Here is a 9,229-nt window from a genome sequence, read left to right on the forward strand (position 1 = left end):
AGAATTGTGAATAGGTATTTGAATAGTATTGAGGTATTATTTATTATTATTCAGGTATTGTGAATAGGTATTTATCAGAGCTTCATATATGTGAGTGCAATGAGCACCACTGCCGAAGGCCTGTCTAAGACATAGTAGTAAAATTTGAGTTTAGCGGGCGAGCTTCCGGATAGGCTTAACGAACTTAGCAGGTGGACTACGTATAGTATAGCTATACGCAGAATTGGAGCTGCAAGTTAATTAAGATTAATAATCGCTGATGAATAAGTTACAATTAAATAAATTGTTGGTGAAACGAAGTTCACCGGATTCACCGTCAAACAATATTCACCATCTAGTTATAAATATTTATTATTGATTATGTAGAATGGCATTTTGTACACCCTTTTCCAAGACCCTTGTCATCTTTATGAACGTAATATATGTGAGCCGCATATGTCCTTGCTCTTTTTATATAAAGGGTTCAAGTTTTCTTAAGCCACGCTTCTACAATTCAATTCTGGCTTAAAGTTACAATAAGATATTAATATTGTTGTTATATTGACTGCTTGACGTCATAAAAAATTCCCCAATAATAAATGGAAAAATAATGAAGTTAAGTAAGAACACCAGTAAATGAGGTAATAAGCAATTAAGAGTTTATTCTTGACATTTATAATTTGTTTGCTAATGTAATTTTTAATAATTTTTACTGTATAGTTTCATCATAATCCATCATTAATGATATTTAATAGTATCGTATACCGAATCCGAACATATTTGTTATTACTAAAACAATTCTTATCTGATAGCATTATTCGTTGTGTACCAAGTAGATGGACGGGACAACTGAATCGATCACAGCGCTGCTCCCTTATAAAATTTGCAATAAATCATACGTTTTATTTAAAATGATACTATTTTGGTATCGTGTATTGTATATGAAATATAAACCAAGGTATACTAAGTTTAGTCCCAAGTTTGTAACGCTTAGAAATATTGATACTACGAACAAATTTTTGTTATTAATGTTCATAAACTCATCTTGTTATTCCATTTCCGGTTTTCTGTCCGTCTGTCTGTCAACACGATAGCAAGCTGAAATTTGTATAACGTACTCAAAAAGGGTGATGTTGAGTTCGTAAATGAGCAACATAGGGCAATTGGCTCTCGTAAACCAATAGAGATAGAACAAAAGCTTAAATATATAAAAATTAATAACTTTTGTTTGAATTTTTTTTATAAACGTCACTATTTTTCCGTGAAGGATCAAATTAGATCAAAACTTTGTTGTACATTTTCTCCAAAACTATAAAAGATAGAGAGTTGAAAATTTGAAAGTAGCTTCAACTAGTGGTCTTGTGGAACATTTCTTCTAAAAAAATTGCTATGTTGCTAATAATCAACCAATATTTTTCCAGACGCTGTCCATTAAATCCGTATGCAAATCATGCTTTACTTGGGGGATAATTCAAGTTTTTTGTGTAGGGTCGTGTACAATCAGTGGTCTCTCCGAGTCAAGTATGACAGCGTTTCTGGTATCTATATAGTATTAAACTTTATACTTCATTCATTATTTATTTAAATTCAAATAGATCATCTTTTATCTCTATATTATAATAATGTATATTATATAGGTAATATACTGATATATATAAAATATTTATATGTATTTGTAAACTATATAATAAGTAGTATGTATAAGTATATACATATCTACTTACTTATACATATACATATTTATATATACAAATGTATTTTAAGTATATATAAATAGTAGCACATAGTAAAATATATATGTAATAGTATTTATTATTATTATACATACATAAGTTTGATAGTATTTGTAGTAAATACTACTAACTTTTGTTTTGACTCACAATCAGCTGTTTTGTAGACATGCTGTCTGATACAATCATTTTATAATATGGTATTTATATACAATTTTTATTTTTATTATATATATATAATGTTATAGGTAATAATATTATATATTATTACATATGTATATGAGCTAAGCATACATGGATATCTTTAAGTATACAAAGAGTTTTGAATTTATTGAATATCACTTATACAAGTGAGTACTAAATCAATACGTTAGAATTTTTCTATATTAGGATTGTAATTTGGTCAATAGTTTATTAAGACGAATCATTTTAGATCAAAACAGCCTAAAATGAAGAATTTTTATGTAATTCACCCCGCTGTTCCAAATTGAATATTAACAGAAAATTGCAATGTTAGGTCCCCCGAGTATACTTTTTTGGCGCATTTTGTCGAATATTTACAGAATCCTGCTGTTTTTCACCAGCGGGGGCGAAGAACACCAGAAGTGCGGAGTACATCTTCATTCTAACTGCGGAATCGTGATCAGTGACCCCAGAAACTCCCCGAGTATACTTTTTTTATCCATTTTGTTCAATATTTACAGAATATTGCAATTTTGGACCAGCAAGGTACATTATCCCAAGAGGGAGAGATTATATCGAAATTCTGATTTTGGAATAATGGTCAGAAACCCCGAAAACCCCCGAGTATACGTTTCTGGCCCATATTTTCAAGGTTTTAAATTTTTCAAAAATAACCCCAGAAACCCCCCGAGTATACTTTTTTTTATCCATTTTGTTGAATATTTACAGAATATTGCAATTTTGGACCAGCAAGGTACATTATACCAAGAGGGGGAGATTATATTGAAATTCTGATTTTGGAATAATGATCAGAAACCCCGAAAACCCCCGAGTATACGTTTCTGGCCCATATTTTCAAGGTTTTAAATTTTTCTTCTTTTTAAATTCATATATGGATTTTAATGATTTTCCTATATGGCCCATAGCAAAAACCAAAACTTTCTAGCGGCAAAAAGTTAGATGTAGATTCCAAAATATATAGACCTTCCTGATCATTTAAAAAAAAAATTGGTTCGATAGGTTGAGGTACACAAAAATTATCTATGAAAAAATGGCACGACTAATTGGACAGTATGAAAAATAATGTCAAAATTAATAATATTTGCATTGATTATGAGTTTTAAAATCAAATTTTTATAAGGTGACTAAAAAAAAAATTAAATAATGCTAATTACTCCTTGAATATTTTACAAACGTTTTGTAAGATGCTTACTCTGTATATAAGTCAAATATTTATATACATAATGCCCGAATCACTCAATGATACAGATATTAATTCACTTCTCAAGTGAATTAACTCATGTGATCAGTAGTATTATTATTTTTGATATTAAAAATTTTGAGTAGATATAAAATTGGGCCTCATAATTAATACAATTTTGATTTATGCTACTGATAAATTTCGACAATATAGCTGCACATTCATTAATTACATTGGTGTTTTAGGGGGAGGGGGTAGGTAAAGTATTTTTTATTTAAACACGAAATTAAGTAAGACACCCTGTATAATTAAGAAAAAAGAAAAGTCCCAAATCCTGGGCAGAAAAAATAAGATAGTTTATTAAAATACAGGAAAGTTTCGATAATCAGAACACAATAAGAAGTGCTGTATATTATTTTAATAAGTAAAAAAAAAGTTTTCAAATCATTTTAATATGGCTGTAATTTTAAAATGATTTAGTTTTAAAACTATTAACTTTGTTTTACGAACGTGCATGCAGTGTTAGTTATTGTAACCGCTCTCCGCTCCTTATTCCAAGTTTATTTAGGGAAAGAAATAATCGAAACTCAGCAATCTTAAAATAAACACTCGAAAACGGTGTGCCACATTAAATAGCAGTACTTATACCTAATTGGAAAACAAATTTAATAATAATGAAAATTATCTTCGAAAAATAATAAATTAATACTTCTAGGACATATTTCAGATTCTACAACTAACAAAAAAAAATTTGCTTCACGACTATGAACCGTATGTTAAAATACGTATAGACATCAACATTACCAATCAAGAATTTGGTATTTGCAGTTTAAGGTAGTACCAGCATGAAATCACTTTTCGACAGATTTGGCCGAATTTTTTTTCTCGGGTTTATAATAGCTTTATTTATGAATTCCTAAAATTTCATAATTTTTGACCGTTTAGATCGCGAGATATTTGAAGACAAAGTTCGCGATTTTGAGGGTCATGTCCCATTTAAAGCATGTAAAATGTCCGGTCTCTCCAACTATTTTTTATGATATTATTATATATTGAAGAAAAAGTAGAAAAAAATGTTTATACAATACAATTCTAAAAAAAAAATTTAGAAATTAATTTTCACTTTCGAGATATTAATTTTGACGTAAATTGATCGAAATTGGGACGTTGGCATAATTATTTCCCATTTTAAACGGTCAAAATTTCTGAAACTTTGGGAATTAATAGTAAGCATTATTAAATTCTTAAATTTAATTTTTCGTTAAATTCTGTCGAAAAAAAAATTGTACCATTGCTTTAACATAGAAACTGCAAATACCATGCTGGAACATCGTTAAATAAATTGAGACAAGAAAGTAAATTAAAAACACAAATTAATTATCTATTTACAGAATATTATTTGAGAATTCGCCAAAAATATCTAATTAACGAATTGGTTCCTTGTTTAAATGAAATTTTCGAAAAGTTTTAAATTGTGCCAGAATATTAATTTTTATTAAAAACGGTCTACTTTTTAGTCATTATAAAAAATTAAATTAAATAAAAAATAAAAATAAAATTTAATATTCAATGTAGAATATCATAAATAAATTACAGTTTTAAATGACAATTTTATTAAAATTTTGTTTAACTTCTGTTTAATTAATGACAATACCGGCGCCATATCTTTATACTTGTACCTGATTGATAGTTAAATATTGGTCATATGTAATATCCGCACTCTATGGATTATTAAAAATAAATATTTTAGTAGGTAAATGTAAATTCCAGGTAGAGCAAGTGAAAACAAACAATTGACTGAGTTAATTGTTGAAATATCATGTATAGACAGTGTTGATTACTCTGTCACATTACACATTCATACATGTCACATATTCATAACTGATATTCCCATATAATACATACTATACAAGTTGCGCTCTCACGGGTAAACAGTGATGTTTACGACAAAATCTTTCAAACAAAAGTTCTTAATTTTTTTATAAGGAACATTTTTTACATTTAATTTTTTTATCTATCTCTAACGGTTTTCAAGATGGGTCCTACGGACCCAAGACCCAATTGACCTATGTTGCTCATTTACGAACTAGACCTTACTTTTTACGTCCTAAGTAAGCTATAAATTTCAGCTTGATATCTCTTTTCGTTTTTGAGTAATCGTGAAGACAGACGGACATACAGACGACAGACAGACAGACAGACGGAAATGAACTAATGAAGTGATTTTATAAACACCTATAGCAAAATTTTGAAGGGTTGCCCGTTTATTAAAATAAATAAATGAGTCTAAATGGCCGAGCGGTCTAAGGCGCTAGTTTTAGAACGTAGGATTATTTAGACTTAGGTTGCGGGTTCGAAACCAGGCAGCGGCAGTGTGAACAATTTATAATTAATGGGAGTGCAGATTTGATCACATTGTCGTCGCTAGGATAAGAACGGTAACCGACTCCACCCACATCAAAAATGTAATTGTATATGTTTGTAATTGATTAAAATAAAGATTAACAAATAATGATGTGGGTGGCCTCTGTGATTAGGCATGCGTCACAAAAACAGAGGTTAAACCTCCATTATTATTATTATTAAAAAAAATAAATAAATAAATGACTTCAAAAGTAGGTACGCATATTTAACGTTGGTTTTAAGCCGATATTTATTAACCATCATGTCATCAACAAAAAGAATTACTTTTTAAATAAAAAATTATCTAACTCGAAATTCAGCGCGTTTCACTTGAGTTTCGAGTTATCGAGGTTCCACTGTATTATACTTTTGAATCTGCAAGTAGCTTTGAACTGAATTTATTTAAAAACTTTCAGGAGTTATATAATAAACAGTTAGTATAATCAAGTTTTACTGTAACTTGTTAAATTTTTAAAAACTTTACAACAATATTATATTGGTCAGGCAGGCATAAAAGACATGTTTCCGTCATTTTAATTCTACACATGACAAGAAGCTTTTATTATAGACATTGGTAGTAGTTATAGACATGGGCGCCGTCAAGATTACATTTGGGGACATGCATCTCCATTTTTAGTTTATACTAGGGTAGGTTAAAATCATAGACTTTTTTCTTACTTCCGAAACCGAAAAATTGGTTGCTTTTTATATTAATAGAAATTCTCCTTTTCAAATTTTTCTATTTTTACCTCAGTCCCTTGTACAAAATTCATATCTTGCTATTAATAGAACACATATTTTTGTAGAAAACTCCCTTCAAAATAGGTCTCTTACACTTTTTCCACACATAAAATCATTTAAAATCAATCTTTTATCTTGTATTTTCAATAAAAACAAAGGGGTGCAGAGGCACCCCCTTCCCTCCTCCTCTCGGCGCCTATTTCTCAGTTACAATTTTTCAATTGACTGAGTTAATTGTTGAAATACCCTATATAGTGAGTGCTGAATATCGGTGCTTGTATTATTTTTATAAATAAATATGTATCAAAAGAAAACAAAAAGATTTATATAGTATAAAATTTTTATCCAAAAAATTCGAAAATGTTGCTAGAAATTTTTTATTGTTTTTCGAAATTTAGATGCGTTAAAACAAATTAAAAAATTTGCCTCGATTTATATTATCGACTGAGTTTAGTACGAATGTAGAATCAATTCAACTCACTGTTAGAAGATACTTAAAAATTTTCAACTTTCTATCTTTTATGAAAATGCAAACTTAAATTCGTGAGAAAACAAGAATATTTACGTAAAAATGTTTCAAACAAAAGTTGTTTATTTTTTCTATAAGTTACGGTTTAAGATATGAGCTCTACGTATCCATGACCCAATTGATCTACATTACTCGTTTTCGAACTCAAATTCACTTTTTACGTCTTGAACACGCTATAAAAATTTCAGCTCGATGTATCTTTTAGTTTTCGAGTTATTTAATGAACACCTATACCAAAATTTGTTTGTAGCATCAATATTTACAAACTTGGGATTAAATTTTAATATCCTCAGATATATTACAAATATAATAAGGTATAAAAATCGTTATTTTAGATTCAACGGAAGTATCTTTTAATCTAAACAATTTTTAAGATCAAAATGTATCTGAAATGGAACACTTTATTAAATAACAAGATTCTACAAGATGTTTATTTTTAATGAATTTGTGTAATGTAATTGTACATAATTTTTTTTTTCGTTTAATTAATGGGTCTTTTTACTTTGTAAAACTTAACTTGAAATATGTAATTTTTTGAACAAACGAATCAAGGGCCTCAAAATGGATAAACAATTCAAAAGAAATAGAATGGGTTTTTATTCAATTCATGGGAATAATTTCAAGACCTTCAAAATACACTATAAATGTTAAGTTTGAAATCATTATGAATCATGCAAATATAACGCAACACAAAAATTAGATCCGAATTTTTGTTTATCCATTTTAATTTCATTGTTGTTTATTATTAAACATATTAAATAGCTTTTACCATTAAAAGTAATAATTTCAAAAGTTCAAGGTCAAAGCATATTCATCAAATTATTATTATTTACAAAAATAAAATAAAAATCGTTTACGAAATTTAAGTAAACAAACAAAAAGTTTCAAGAAATACGTGAAACATATCGGAATCAAATCAATTAAATTTAAAAATTACTTAAATTATGTCCCCATTTACACTTTCAAAGATAATAAAACAATCAAAATGTAAATTCTAACATTTTTATCAAAGTATAAAAAACTTATCATCTCTCTATTCCACTTCTATTCACACGTAAACACATAAATGTTTACGATCTACATCATTTTTATAAATTGTTGAAAAGAAAATTTGTTTTTATGATCAAAATGAAAATAAATAAATTTTTAAGTCATTAAAAATAAGTTTTTTTTTTGTGTATAAAATCGTTAAGAAAAAATAGTGTATTCTTTCTGACAAATACACGTACGAAAAATGGGATATTAATGTACAGTACAAAAAAATATAAAATATTAAAAGAATAAGCAAAAAAATACTAAGATTATAAGTTAAAAAATATTTTTTGTTGTATCATAAAAATTGTTAAAAGTAAAAAGGAGATATGGTATGCATAGTACAGTCGAGTTTTGTGTTCATGGTTTTATAAAACTATCATAGAGCCCCGATATACAATATAATATAATGTGTGTGTGCTGTGTTGTGTGAGCCCCTTGCTAGTTAGTTGTCTGTTATAAAGCCCCCTTCACAAAGTACAAAATATCATATAAATTAGAGTAGGTTGTAACAGCAAGTCTATTTTGAAAATATAAATACCGACCATTAAAAAGCAGCAGGAATATATAAAGTAATTAACTTGAATAACAATACATAGTCAAAACAGGATGAGTATGAAAAGTCTGCAAAAAATTGTTAAAACACGTCATTTTTACCATAGAAAGAGTGGGGAATAGAAATCTCTTTGTCTCTTTATCGTTTCTTTCTTATAGACCTGTAATTTATGTACTTATTAAGACAGTCTTATGACTGAATCATTTATAACTAATATTGTCCCTTGTTAGTGTCTGATCGAAGGTCGATTTCTGGCCGAAGCCGATTAATCGGCTATCACCACAACCTTAATCGAAAGAACGAAGTCGAAGGCTCAAAAGCTCTAAGAAGCTAAAGCTAAACAGGATAAAGCTATGCAGGAAAAAAAGTCTCACTTTTATTCACATTTTATAAACAGATAAAATTAAATTTCTATTTTTCCAAGTGAAACATCTTTATATTAGAAACCATAGATTATATGAAAATTTCATATCTGCCTTTTGAGTTCATATTCTGTAAAAAACTATTTTTATCCAAATCAAGGACATAAATTTGTGATTCTTTTAAGATTCCTAGTTTATATGAAACTTGCTACAAAACAGAGAGAGTTTGTTACGTGGCTAATGATGGGGATTAATTTTCTATTCCTCCTTGTTGCATTCTCTATAGCCGTAGTCGTTTGTGATTTTTTTTTTCTATTCACTCCTCATGCGATCACTCCATTACAATGTATACAAGATCATTTATCTGTTTTAAAAATTGTATAATTTAATCCTTATCTATCTCGAGCCACAGTATTGGGCGTAAACGATAATTTTTCTCATTCGCTCAGGTTCGTACACTTCTCCAAAACTCATCACTATATTTTACCTAAACATTTCAATATTGTGGGCTTG

The sequence above is a fragment of the Chrysoperla carnea genome, chromosome 3, assembly GCF_905475395.1.
Source record: "Chrysoperla carnea chromosome 3, inChrCarn1.1, whole genome shotgun sequence".
In the NCBI taxonomy this organism is placed as follows: Eukaryota; Metazoa; Arthropoda; class Insecta; order Neuroptera; family Chrysopidae; genus Chrysoperla; species Chrysoperla carnea.